Consider the following 12,882-nt stretch of genomic DNA (forward strand, 5'->3'; position numbering starts at 1 on the left):
CGTACGGGCCAGGAATAGGCTACAGCTTGGGGGTAAGTTGTAGGCCGGGTGGTGGGTTTCCGTTCCAGGCTAGGGTTAGGGTTAGGGAACAGCAAGGCTTAGAGCACAGGTGAGGGTACGGAAACCTGGGAGGGTCAGGCTACGTGCTGACGCACGGGTCAGTGCCAGCGTACGGGCCAGGAGTAGGCTACGGCTTGGGGGTAAGGTGTAGGGCTGGTGGTGGGTTTTTGTTCAGGGCTAGGGTTAGGGTTATGGAACGGCAAGGCTTAGGGCACAGGTGAGGGTACGGAAACGTGGGAGGGTCAGGCTACGTGCTGACGCACGGGTCAGTGCCAGCGTACGGGCCAGGAGTAGGCTACGGCGTAGGGTAAGGTGTAGGGCTTGTGGTGGGTTTCCGTTCCGGGCTAGGGTTAGGCTTAGGGAACGGCAAGGCTTAGGGCACAGGTGAGGGTACAGAAACGTGGGAGGGTCAGGCTATGTGCTGACGCACGGGTCAGTGCCAGCGTACGGGCCAGGAGTAGGCTACCGCTTGGGGGTAAGGTGTAGGGCTGGTGGTGGGTTTCCATTCCAGGCTAGGTTTAGGGTTAGGGAACGGCAAGGCTTAGGGCACAGGTGAGGGTACAGAAACGTGGGAGGGTCAGGCTACGTGCTGACGCACGTGTCAGTGCCAGCGTACGGGCCAGGAGTAGGCTTCGGCATAGGGTAAGGTGTAGGGCTGGTGGTGGGTTTCCGTTCCGGGCTAGGGATAGGGTTAGGGAACGGCAAGGCTTAGGGCACAGGTGAGGGTACGGAAACGCGGGAGGGTCAGGCTACGTGCTGACGCACGGGTCAGTGCCAGCGTACGGTCCAGGAATAGGCTACAGCTTGGGGGTAAGTTGTAGGGCGGGTGGTGGGTTTCCGTTCCGGGCTAGGGTTAGGGTTAGGGAATGGCAAGGCTTAGGGCACAGGTGAGGGTACGGAACCGTGGGAGGGTCAGGCTACGTGCTGACGCACGGGTCAGTGCCAGCGTATGGGCCAGGATTAGGCTACGGCTTGGGGGTACGTTGTAGGGCTGGTGGTGGGTTTCCGTTCCGGGCTAGGGTTAGGGTGAGGGAACGGCAAGGCTTAGGGCACAGGTGAGGGTATGGAAACGTGGGAGGGTCAGGCTACGTGCTGACGCATGGTTCAGTGCCCGCGTACGGGCCAGGAGTAGGCTACGGCGTAGGGTAAGGTGTAGGGCTGGTGGTGGGTTTCCGTTCCGGGCTAGGGTTAGGGTTAGGGAACGGCAAGGCTTAGGGCACAGGTGAGGGTACGGAAACGTGGGAGGGTCAGGCTACGTGCTGACGCACGGGTCAGTGCCAGCGTACGGGCCAGGAGTAGGCTACGGCGTAGGGTAAGGTGTAGGGCTGGTGGTGGGTTTCCGTTCCGGGCTAGGGTTAGGGTTAGAGAACGGCAAGGCTTAGGGCACAGGTGAGGGTACGGAAAAGTGGGAGGGTCAGGCTACGTGCTGATGCACGGGTCAGTGCCAGCGTACGGGCCAGGAGTAGGCTACGGCTTGGGGGTAAGGTGTAGGGCTGGTGGTGGGTTTCTGTTCCGGGCTAGGGTTAGGGTTAGGGAACGGCAAGGCTTAGGGCACAGGTGAGGGTGTGGAAATGTGGGAGGGTCAGGCTACGTGCTGACGCATTGTCAGTGCCAGCGTACGGGCCATGAGTAGGCTACGGCTTGGGAGTAAGGTGTAGGGCTGGTGGTGTGTTTCCGTTCCGGGCTAGGGTTAGGGTTAGGGAACGGCAAGGCTTAGGGCACAGGTGAGGGTACGGAAACGTGAGAGGGTCAGGCTACGTGCTGACGCACGGGTCAGTGCCAGCGTACGGGCCATGAGTAGGCTACGGCTTGGGGGTAAGGTGTAGGGGTGGTGGTGGGTTTCCATCCCGGGCTAGGTTTAGGGTTAGGGAACGGCAAGGCTTAGGGCACAGGTGAGGGTACAGAAACGTGGGAGGGTCAGGCTACGTGCTGACGCACGGGTCAGTGCCAGCGTACGGGACAGGAGTAGGATACGGCATAGGGTAAGGTGTAGGGCTGGTGGTGGGTTTCCGTTCCGGGCTAGGGTTAGGGTTAGGGAACGGCAAGGCTTAGGGCACAGGTGAGGGTACGGAAACGTGGGAGGGTCAGGCTACGTTTTGACGCACGGGTTAGTGCCAGCGTATGGGCCAGGAGTAGGCTACGGCGTAGGGTAAGGTGTAGTCCTGGTGGTGGGTTTCCGTTACGCGCTAGGGTTAGGGTTACGGAAAGGCAAGGCTTAGGGCACAGGTGAGGGTACGGAAACGTGGGAGGGTCAGGCTACGTGCTGACGCACGGGTCAGTGCCAGCGTACGGGCCAGGAGTAGGCTAAGGCGTAGGGTATGGTGTAGGGCTGGTAGAGGGTTTCCGTTCCGGGCTAGGGTTAGGGTTAGGGAACGGCAAGGCTTAGGGCACAAGTGAGGGTGTGGAAACGTGGGAGGGTCAGGCTACGTGCTGACGCACGGGTCAGTGCCAGCGAACGGGCCAGGAGCAGGCTACGGATTGGGGGTAAGTTGTAGGGCTGGTGGTGGGTTTCCGTTCTGGGCTAGGGTTAGGGTTAGGGAACGGCAAGGCTTAGGGCACAGGTGAGGGTGTGGCAACGTGGGAGGGTCAGGCTACGTGCTGACGCATGGGTCAGTGCCAGCGTACGGGCCATGAGTAGGCTACGGCTTGGGAGTAAGTTGTAGGGCTGGTGGTGGGTTTCCGTTCCGGGCTAGGGTTAGGGTTAGGGAACGGCAAGGCTTAGGGCACAGGTGAGGGTACGGAAACGTGGGAGGGTCAGGCTACATGCTGACGCATGGGTCAGTGGCAGCGTACGGGCCAGGAGTAGGCTACGGCGTAGGGTAAGGTGTAGGGCTGGTGGTGGGTTTCCGTTCCATGCTAGGGTTAGGGTTAGGGAACGGCAAGGCTTAGAACACAGGTGAGGGTACGGAAACGTGGGAGGGTCAGGCTACGTGCTGACGCACGGGTCAGTGCCCGCGTACGGGCCAGGAGTAGGCTACGGCTTGTGGGTAAGGTTTAGGGCTGGTGGTGGGTTTCCGTTCCGCGCTAGGGTTAGGGTTAGGGAACGGCAAGGCTTAGGGCACAGGTGAGGGTACGGAAACGTGGGAGGGTCAGGCTACGTGCTGACGCACGTGTCAGTGCCAGCGTATGGGCCAGGAGTAGGCTACGGCGTAGGGTAAGGTGTAGGGCTGGTGGTGGGTTTCCGTTCCGGGCTAGGGTTAGGGTTAGGGAACGGCAAGGCTTAGGGCACAGGTGAGGGTGTGGAAACGTGGGAGGGTCAGGCTACGTGCTGACGCACGGGTCAGTGCCAGCGTACGGGCCAGGAGTAGGCTACGGATTGGGGGTAAGTTGTAGGGCTGGTGGTGGGTTTCCGTTCCGGGCTTGGGTTAGGGTTAGGGAACGGCAAGGCTTAGGGCACAGGAGATGGTGTGGAAACTTGGGAGGGTCAGGCTACGTGCTGACGCACGGGTCAGTGCCAGCGTACGGGCCATGAGTAGGCTACGGCTTGGGAGTAAGTTGTAGGGCTGGTGGTGGGTTTCCGTTCCGGGCTAGGGTTAGGGTTAGGGAACGGCAAGGCTTAGGGCACAGGTGAGGGTACGGAAACGTGGGAGGGTCAGGCTACGTGCTGACGCACGGGTCAGTGCCAGCGTACGGGCCAGGAGTAGGCTACGGCTTGGGGGTAAGTTGTAGGGCTGGTTGTGGGTTTCCGTTCCGGGCTTGGGTTAGGGTTAGGGAACGGCAAGGCTTAGGGCACAGGTGAGGGTATGGAAACGTGGGAGGGTCAGGCTACGTGCTGACGCACGGGTCAGTGCCAGCGTACGGGCCATGAGTAGGCTACGGCGTAGGGTAAGGTGTAGGGCTGGTGGTGGGTTTCCGTTCCGGGCTAGGGTTAGGGTTAGGGAACGGCAAGGCTTAGGGCACAGGTGAGGGTACGGAAACGTGGGAGGGTCAGGCTACGTGCTGAACCACGGGTCAGTGCCAGCGTACCGGCCAGGTGTAGGCTACGGCGTAGGGTAAGGTGTAGGGCTGGTGGTGAGTTTCCGTTCCGGGCTAGGGTTAGGGTTAGGGAACGGCAAGTCTTAGGGCACAGGTGAGGGTGTGTAAACGTCGGAGGGTCAGGCTACGTGCTGACTCACGGGTCAGTGCCAGCGTACGGGCCATGAGTAGGCTACGGCTTGGGAGTAAGGTGTAGGGCTCGTGGTGGGTTTCCGTTCCGGGCTAGGGTTAGGGTTAGGGAACGGCAAGGCTTAGGGCACAGGTGAGGGTACGGAAACGTGGGAGGGTCAGGCTACGTGCTGACGCACGGGTCAGTGCCAGCGTACGGGCCAGGAGTAGGCTACGAGTTGGGGGTAAGTTGTAGGGCTGGTGGTGTGTTTCCGTTCCGGGCTAGGGTTAGGGTTAGGGAATGGCAAGGATTAGGGCACAGGTGAGGGTACGGAAACATGGGAGGGTCAGGCTACGTGTTGACGCACGGGTCAGTGCCAGCGTACGGGCCAGGAGTAGGCTACGGCGTAGGGTAAGGTGTAGGGCTGGTGGTGGGTTTCCGTTCCGGGCTAGGTTTAGGGTTAGGGAACGGCAAGGCTTAGGGCACAGGTGAGGGTACGGAAACGTGGGAGGGTCAGGCTACGTGCTGACGCACGGGTCAGTGCCAGCGTACGGACCAGGAGTAGGCTACGGCTTGGGGGTAAGGTGTAGGGCTGGTGGTGGGTTTCCGTTCCGGGCTAGGGTTAGGGTTAGGGAACGGCAAGGCTTAGGGCACAGGTGAGGGTACGGAAACGTGGGAGGGTCAGGCTACGTGCTGACGCATGGGTCAGTGCCAGCGTACGGGCCAGGAGTAGGCTACGGCGTAGGGTAAGGTGTAGGGCTGGTGGTGGGTTTCCGTTCCGGGCTAGGTTTAGGGTTAGGGAACTGCAAGGCTTAGAGCACAGGTGACGGTACGGAAACGTGGGAGTGTCAGGCTACGTGCTGACGCACGGGTCAGTGCCAGTGTACGGGCCAGGAGTAGGCTACGGCTTGGGGGTAAGGTGTAGGGCTGGTGGTGGGTTTCCGTTCCGCGCTAGGGTTAGGGTTAGGGAACGGCAAGGCTTAGGGCACAGGTGAGAGTACGGAAACGTGGGAGGGTCAGGCTACGTGCTGACGCACGGGTCAGTGCCAGCGTACGGGCCAGGATTAGGCTACGGCCTAGGGTATGGTGTAGGGCTGGTGGTGGGTTTCCGTTCCGGGCTAGGGTTAGGGTTAGAGAACGGCAAGTTTTAGGGCACAGGTGAGGGTACGGAAACGTGGGTGGGCCAGGCTACGTGCTGACGCACGGGTCAGTGCCAGCGTACGGGCCAGGAGTAGGCTACGGCTTGGGGGTAAGGTGTAGGGCTGGTGGTGGGTTTCCGTTCCGGGCTAGGGTTAGGGTTAGGGAACGGCAAGGCTTAGGGCACAGGTGATGGTGTGGAAACTTTGGAGGGTCAGGCTACGTGCTGACGCACGGGTCAGTGCCAGCGTACGGGCCATGAGTAGGCTACGGCTTGGGAGTAAGTTGTAGGGCTGGTGGTGGGTTTCCGTTCCGCGCTAGGGTTAGGGTTAGGAAACGGCAAGGCTTAGGGCACAGGTGAGGGTACGGAAACGTGGGAGGGTCAGGCTACGTGCTGACGCAAGGGTCAGTGCCAGCGTACGGGCCAGGAGTAGGCTACGGCTTGGGGGTAAGTTGTAGGGCTGGTTGTGGGTTTCCGTTCCGGGCTTGGGTTAGGGTTAGGGAACGGCAAGGCTTAGGGCACAGGTGAGGGTATGGAAACGTGGGAGGGTCAGGCCAAGTGCTGACGCACGGGTCAGTGCCAGCGTACGGGCCATGAGTAGGCTACGGCGTAGGGTAAGGTGTAGGGCTGGTGGTGGGTTTCCGTTCCGGGCTAGGGTTAGGGTTAGGGAACGGCAAGGCTTAGGGCACAGGTGAGGGTACGGAAACGTGGGAGGGTCAGGCTACGTGCTGAACCACGGGTCAGTGCCAGCGTACCGGCCAGGTGTAGGCTACGGCGTAGGGTAAGGTGTAGGGCTGGTGGTGAGTTTCCGTTCCGGGCTAGGGTTAGGGTTAGGGAACGGCAAGTCTTAGGGCACAGGTGAGGGTGTGTAAACGTCGGAGGGTCAGGCTACGTGCTGACGCACGGGTCAGTGCCAGCGTACGGGCCATGAGTAGGCTACGGCTTGGGAGTAAGGTGTAGGGCTCGTGGTGGGTTTCCGTTCCGGGCTAGGGTTAGGGTTAGGGAACGGCAAGGCTTAGGGCACAGGTGAGGGTACGGAAACGTGGGAGGGTCAGGCTACGTGCTGACGCACGGGTCAGTGCCAGCGTACGGGCCAGGAGTAGGCTACGAGTTGGGGGTAAGTTGTAGGGCTGGTGGTGTGTTTCCGTTCCGGGCTAGGGTTAGGGTTAGGGAATGGCAAGGATTAGGGCACAGGTGAGGGTACGGAAACATGGGAGGGTCAGGCTACGTGTTGACGCACGGGTCAGTGCCAGCGTACGGGCCAGGAGTAGGCTACGGCGTAGGGTAAGGTGTAGGGCTGGTGGTGGGTTTCCGTTCCGGGCTAGGTTTAGGGTTAGGGAACGGCAAGGCTTAGGGCACAGGTGAGGGTACGGAAACGTGGGAGGGTCAGGCTACGTGCTGACGCACGGGTCAGTGCCAGCGTACGGACCAGGAGTAGGCTACGGCTTGGGGGTAAGGTGTAGGGCTGGTGGTGGGTTTCCGTTCCGGGCTAGGGTTAGGGTTAGGGAACGGCAAGGCTTAGGGCACAGGTGAGGGTACGGAAACGTGGGAGGGTCAGGCTACGTGCTGACGCATGGGTCAGTGCCAGCGTACGGGCCAGGAGTAGGCTACGGCGTAGGGTAAGGTGTAGGGCTGGTGGTGGGTTTCCGTTCCGGGCTAGGTTTAGGGTTAGGGAACTGCAAGGCTTAGAGCACAGGTGACGGTACGGAAACGTGGGAGTGTCAGGCTACGTGCTGACGCACGGGTCAGTGCCAGTGTACGGGCCAGGAGTAGGCTACGGCTTGGGGGTAAGGTGTAGGGCTGGTGGTGGGTTTCCGTTCCGCTCTAGGGTTAGGGTTAGGGAACGGCAAGGCTTAGGGCACAGGTGAGGGTACGGAAACGTGGGAGGGTCAGGCTACGTGCTGACGCACGGGTCAGTGCCAGCGTACGGGCCAGGAGTAGGCTACGGCCTAGGGTAAGGTGTAGGGCTGGTGGTGGGTTTCTGTTCCGGGCTAGGGTTAGGGTTAGAGAACGGCAAGTTTTAGGGCACAGGTGAGGGTACGGAAACGTGGGTGGGCCAGGCTACGTGCTGACGCACGGGTCAGTGCCAGCGTACGGGCCAGGAGTAGGCTACGGCTTGGGGGTAAGGTGTAGGGCTGGTGGTGGGTTTCCGTTCCGGGCTAGGGTTAGGGTTAGGGAACGGCAAGGCTTAGGGCACATGTGAGGGCACGGAAACGTGGGAGGGTCAGGCTACGTGCTGACGCACGGGTCAGTGCCAGCGTACGGGCCATGAGTAGGCTACGGCTTGGGAGTAAGTTGTAGGGCTGGTGGTGGGTTTCCGTTCCGCGCTAGGGTTAGGGTTAGGGAACGGCAAGGCTTAGGGCACAGGTGAGGGTACGGAAACGTGGGAGGGTCAGGCTACGTGCTGACGCACGGGTCAGTGCCAGCGTACGGGCCAGGAGTAGGCTACGGCTTGGGGGTAAGTTGTAGGGCTGGTTGTGGGTTTCCGTTCCGGGCTTGGGTTAGGGTTAGGGAACGGCAAGGCTTAGGGCACAGGTGAGTGTATGGAAACGTGGGAGGGTCAGGCTACGTGCTGACGCACGGGTCAGTGCCAGCGTACGGGCCAGGAGTAGGCTACGGCGTAGGCTAAGGTGTAGGGCTGGTGGTGGGTTTCCGTTCCAGGCTAGGGTTAGGGTTAGAGAACGGCAAGGCTTAGGGCACAGGTGAGGGTACGGAAACGTGGGAGGGTCAGGCTACGTGCTGACGCACGGGTCAGTGCCAGCGTACGGACCAGGAGTAGGCTACGGCTTGGGGGTAAGGTGTAGGGCTGGTGGTGGGTTTCCGTTCCGGGCTAGGGTTAGGGTTAGGGAACGGCAAGGCTTAGGGCACAGGTGAGGGTACGGAAACGTGGGAGGGTCAGGCTACGTGCTGACGCATGGGTCAGTGCCAGCGTACGGGCCAGGAGTAGGCTACGGCGTACGGTAAGGTGTAGGGCTGGTGATGGGTTTCCGTTCCGGGCTAGGTTTAGGGTTAGGGAACTGCAAGGCTTAGAGCACAGGTGAGGGTACGGAAACGTGGGAGTGTCAGGCTACGTGCTGACGCATGGGTCAGTGCCAGTGTACGGGCTAGGAGTAGGCTACGGCTTGGGGGTAAGGTGTAGGGCTGGTGGTGGGTTTCCGTTCCGCGCTAGGGTTAGGGTTAGGGAACGGCAAGGCTTAGGGCACAGGTGAGGGTACGGAAACGTGGGAGGGTCAGGCTACGTGATGACGCATGGGTCAGTGCCAGCGTACGGGCCAGGAGTAGGCTGCGGCTTGGGGGTAAGCTGTAGGGCTGGTGGTGGGTTTCCGTTCCGGGCTAGGGTTAGGGTTAGGGAACGGCAAGGCTTAGGGCACAGGTGAGGGTACGGAAACGTGGGAGGGTCAGGCTACGTGCTGACGCACGGGTCAGTGCCAGCGTACAGGCCAGGAGGAAGCTACGGCGTAGGGTAAGGTGTAGGGCTGGTGGTGGCTTTCCGTTCCGGGCTAGGGTTAGGGTTAGGGAACGGCAAGGCTTAGGGCACAGGTGAGGGTACGGAAACGTGGGAGGGTCAGGCTACGTGCTGACGCACGGGTCAGTGCCAGCGTACGGGCCAAGAGTAGGCTACGGCGTAGGGTCAGGTGTAGGGCTGGTGGTGGGTTTCCGTTCCGGGCTAGGGTTAGGGTTAGGGAACGGCAAGGCTTAGGGCACAGGTGAGGGTACGGAAACGTGGGAGGGTCAGGCTATGTGCTGACGCACGGGTCAGTGCCAGCGTACGGGCCAGGAGTAGGGTACGGCTTGGGGGTAAGTTGTAGGGATGGTGGTGGGTTTTTGTTCCGGGCTAGGGTTAGGGTTAGGGAACGGCAAGGCTTAGGGCACATGTGAGGGCACGGAAACGTGGGAGGGTCAGGCTACATGCTGACGCACGGGTCAGTGCCAGCGTACGGGCCAGGAGTAGGCTACGGCGTAGGGTAAGGTGTAGGGCTGGTGGTGGGTTTCCATTCCGGGCTAGGGTTAGGCTTAGGGAACGGCAAGGCTTAGGCCACAGGTGAGGGTACAGAAACGTGGGAGGGTCAGGCTACGTGCTGACGCACGGGTCAGTGCCAGCGTACAGGCCAGGAGTAGGCTACGGCTTGGGGGTAAGGTGTAGGGCTGGTGGTGGGTTTCCGTTCCGGGCTAGGGTTAGGGTTAGGGAACGGCAAGGCTTAGGGCACAGGAGAGGGTACGGAAACGTGGGAGGGTCAGGCTACGTGCTGACGCACGGGTCAGTGCCAGCGTACGGGCCAGGAGTAGGCTACGGCTTGAGGTTAAGGTGTAGGGCTGGTGGGGGGTTTCCGTGCAGGGCTAGGGTTAGGGTTAGGGAACGGCAAGGCTTAGGGCACAGGTGAGGGTACGGAAACGTGGGAGGGTCAGGCTATGTGCTGACGCACGGGTCAGTGCCAGCGTACGGGCCAGGAGTAGGCTACGGCATAGGGTAAGGTGTAGGGCTGGTGGTGGGTTTCCGTTCCGGGCTAGGGTTAGGGTTAGGGAACGGCAAGGCTTAGGGCACAGGTGAGGGTACGGAAACGTGGGAGGGTCAGGCTACGTGCTGACGCACGGGTCAGTGCCAGCGTACGGGCCAGGAGTAGGCTACGGCTTGGGGGTAAGTTGTAGGGCTGGTGGTGGGTTTTTGTTCCGGGCTAGGGTTAGGGTTAGGGAACGGCAAGGCTTAGGGCACAGGTGAGGGTACGGAAACGTGGGAGGGTCAGGCTACGTGCTGACGCACGGGTCAGTGCCAGCGTACGGACCAGGAGTAGGCTACGGCTTGGGGGTAAGGTGTAGGGCTGGTGGTGGGTTTCCGTTCCGGGCTAGGTTTAGGGTTAGGGAACGGCAAGGCTTAGGGCACAGGTGAGGGTACGGAAACGTGGGAGTGTCAGGCTACGTGCTGACGCACGGGTCAGTGCCAGTGTAAGGGCCAGGAATAGGCTACGGCTTGGGGGTAAGGTGTAGGGCTGGTGGTGGGATTCCGTTCCGGGCTAGGGTTAGGGTTAGGGAACGGCAAGGCTTAGGGCACAGGTGAGGGTATGGAAACGTGGGAGGGTCAGGCTACGTGATGACGCATGGGTCAGTGCCAGCGTACGGGCCAGGAGTAGGCTACGGCTTGGGGTAAGCTGTAGGGCTGGTGGTGGGTTTCCGTTCCGGGCTAGGGTTAGGGTTAGGGAACGGCAAGGCTTAGGGCACAGGTGAGGGTACGGAAACGTGGGAGGGTCAGGCTACGTGCTGACGCACGGGTCAGTGCCAGCGTACGGGCCAGGAGGAAGCTACGGCGTAGGGTAAGGTGTAGGGCTGGTGGTGGCTTTCCGTTCCGGGCTAGGGTTAGGGTTAGGGAACGGCAAGGCTTAGGGCACAGGTGAGGGTACGGAAACGTGGGAGGGTCAGGCTACGTGCTGACGCACGTGTCAGTGCCAGCGTACGGGCCAGGAGTAGGCTACAGCGTAGGGTAAGGTGTAGGGCTGGTGGTGGGTTTCCGTTCCGGGCTAGGGTTAGGGTTAGGGAACGGCAAGGCTTAGGGCACAGGTGAGGGTACGGAAACGTGGGAGGGTCAGGCTATGTGCTGACGCACGGGTCAGTGCCAGCGTACGGGCCAGGAGTAGGGTACGGCTTGGGGGTAAGTTGTAGGGCTGGTGGTGGGTGTTTGTTCCGGGCTAGGGTTAGGGTTAGGGAACGGCAAGGCTTAGGGCACATGTGAGGGCACGGAAACGTGGGAGGGTCAGGCTACGTGCTGACGCACGGGTCAGTTCCAGCGTACGGGCCAGGAGTAGGCTACGGCGTAGGGTAAGGTTTAGGGCTGGTGGTGGGTTTCCGTTCCGGGCTAGGGTTAGGCTTAGGGAACGGCAAGGCTTAGGCCACAGGTGAGGGTACAGAAACGTGGGAGGGTCAGGCTACGTGCTGACGCACGGGTCAGTGCCAGCGTACAGGCCAGGAGTAGGCTACGGCTTGGGGGTAAGTTGTAGGGCTGGTGGTGGGTTTCCGTTCCGGGCTAGGGTTAGGGTTAGGGAACGGCAAGGCTTCGGGCACAGGAGAGGGTACGGAAACGTGGGAGGGTCAGGCTACGTGCTGACGCACGGGTCAGTGCCAGCGTACGGGCCAGGAGTAGGCTACGGCTTGAGGTTAAGGTGTAGGGCTGGTGGTGGGTTTCCGTTCCGGGCTAGGGTTAGGGTTAGGGAACGGCAAGGCTTCGGGCACAGGAGAGGGTACGGAAACGTGGGAGGGTCAGGCTACGTGCTGACGCACGGGTCAGTGCCAGCGTACGGGCCAGGAGTAGGCTGCGGCTTGGGGGTAAGCTGTAGGGCTGGTGGTGGGTTTCCGTTCCGGGCTAGGGTTAGGGTTAGGGAACAGCAAGGCTTAGGGCACAGGTGAGGGTACGGAAACGTGGGAGGGTCAGGCTACGTGCTGACGCACGGGTCAGTGCCAGCGTACAGGCCAGGAGGAAGCTACGGCGTAGGGTAAGGTGTAGGGCTGGTGGTGGCTTTCCGTTCCGGGCTAGGGTTAGGGTTAGGGAACGGCAAGGCTTAGGGCACAGGTGAGTGTACGGAAACGTGGGAGGGTCAGGCTACGTGCTGACGCACGGGTCAGTGCCAGCGTACGGGCCAAGAGTAGGCTACGGCGTAGGGTAAGGTGTAGGGCTGGTGGTGGGTTTCCGTTCCGGGCTAGGGTTAGGGTTAGGGAACGGCAAGGCTTAGGGCACAGGTGAGGGTACGGAAACGTGGGAGGGTCAGGCTATGTGCTGACGCACGGGTCAGTGCCAGCGTACGGGCCAGGAGTAGGGTACGGCTTGGGGGTAAGTTGTAGGGATGGTGGTGGGTTTTTGTTCCGGGCTAGGGTTAGGGTTAGGGAACGGCAAGGCTTAGGGCACATGTGAGGGCACGGAAACGTGGGAGGGTCAGGCTACATGCTGACGCACGGGTCAGTGCCAGCGTACGGGCCAGGAGTAGGCTACGGCGTAGGGTAAGGTGTAGGGCTGGTGGTGGGTTTCCATTCCGGGCTAGGGTTAGGCTTAGGGAACGGCAAGGCTTAGGCCACAGGTGAGGGTACAGAAACGTGGGAGGGTCAGGCTACGTGCTGACGCACGGGTCAGTGCCAGCGTACAGGCCAGGAGTAGGCTACGGCTTGGGGGTAAGGTGTAGGGCTGGTGGTGGGTTTCCGTTCCGGGCTAGGGTTAGGGTTAGGGAACGGCAAGGCTTCGGGCACAGGAGAGGGTACGGAAACGTGGGAGGGTCAGGCTACGTGCTGACGCACGGGTCAGTGCCAGCGTACGGGCCAGGAGTAGGCTACGGCTTGAGGTTAAGGTGTAGGGCTGGTGGTGGGTTTCCGTTCCGGGCTAGGGTTAGGGTTAGGGAACGGCAAGGCTTCGGGCACAGGAGAGGGTACGGAAACGTGGGAGGGTCAGGCTACGTGCTGACGCACGGGTCAGTGCCAGCGTACGGGCCAGGAGTAGGCTGCGGCTTGGGGGTAAGCTGTAGGGCTGGTGGTGTGTTTCCGTTCCGGGCTAGGGTTAGGGTTAGGGAACAGCAAGGCTTAGGGCACAGGTGAGGGTACGGAAACGTGGGAGGGTCAGGCTACGTGC

This window comes from Mesoplodon mirus (assembly GCF_964341445.2).
Source record: "Mesoplodon mirus genome assembly, chromosome: 13".
NCBI classification, from domain to species: domain Eukaryota; kingdom Metazoa; phylum Chordata; class Mammalia; order Artiodactyla; family Ziphiidae; genus Mesoplodon; species Mesoplodon mirus.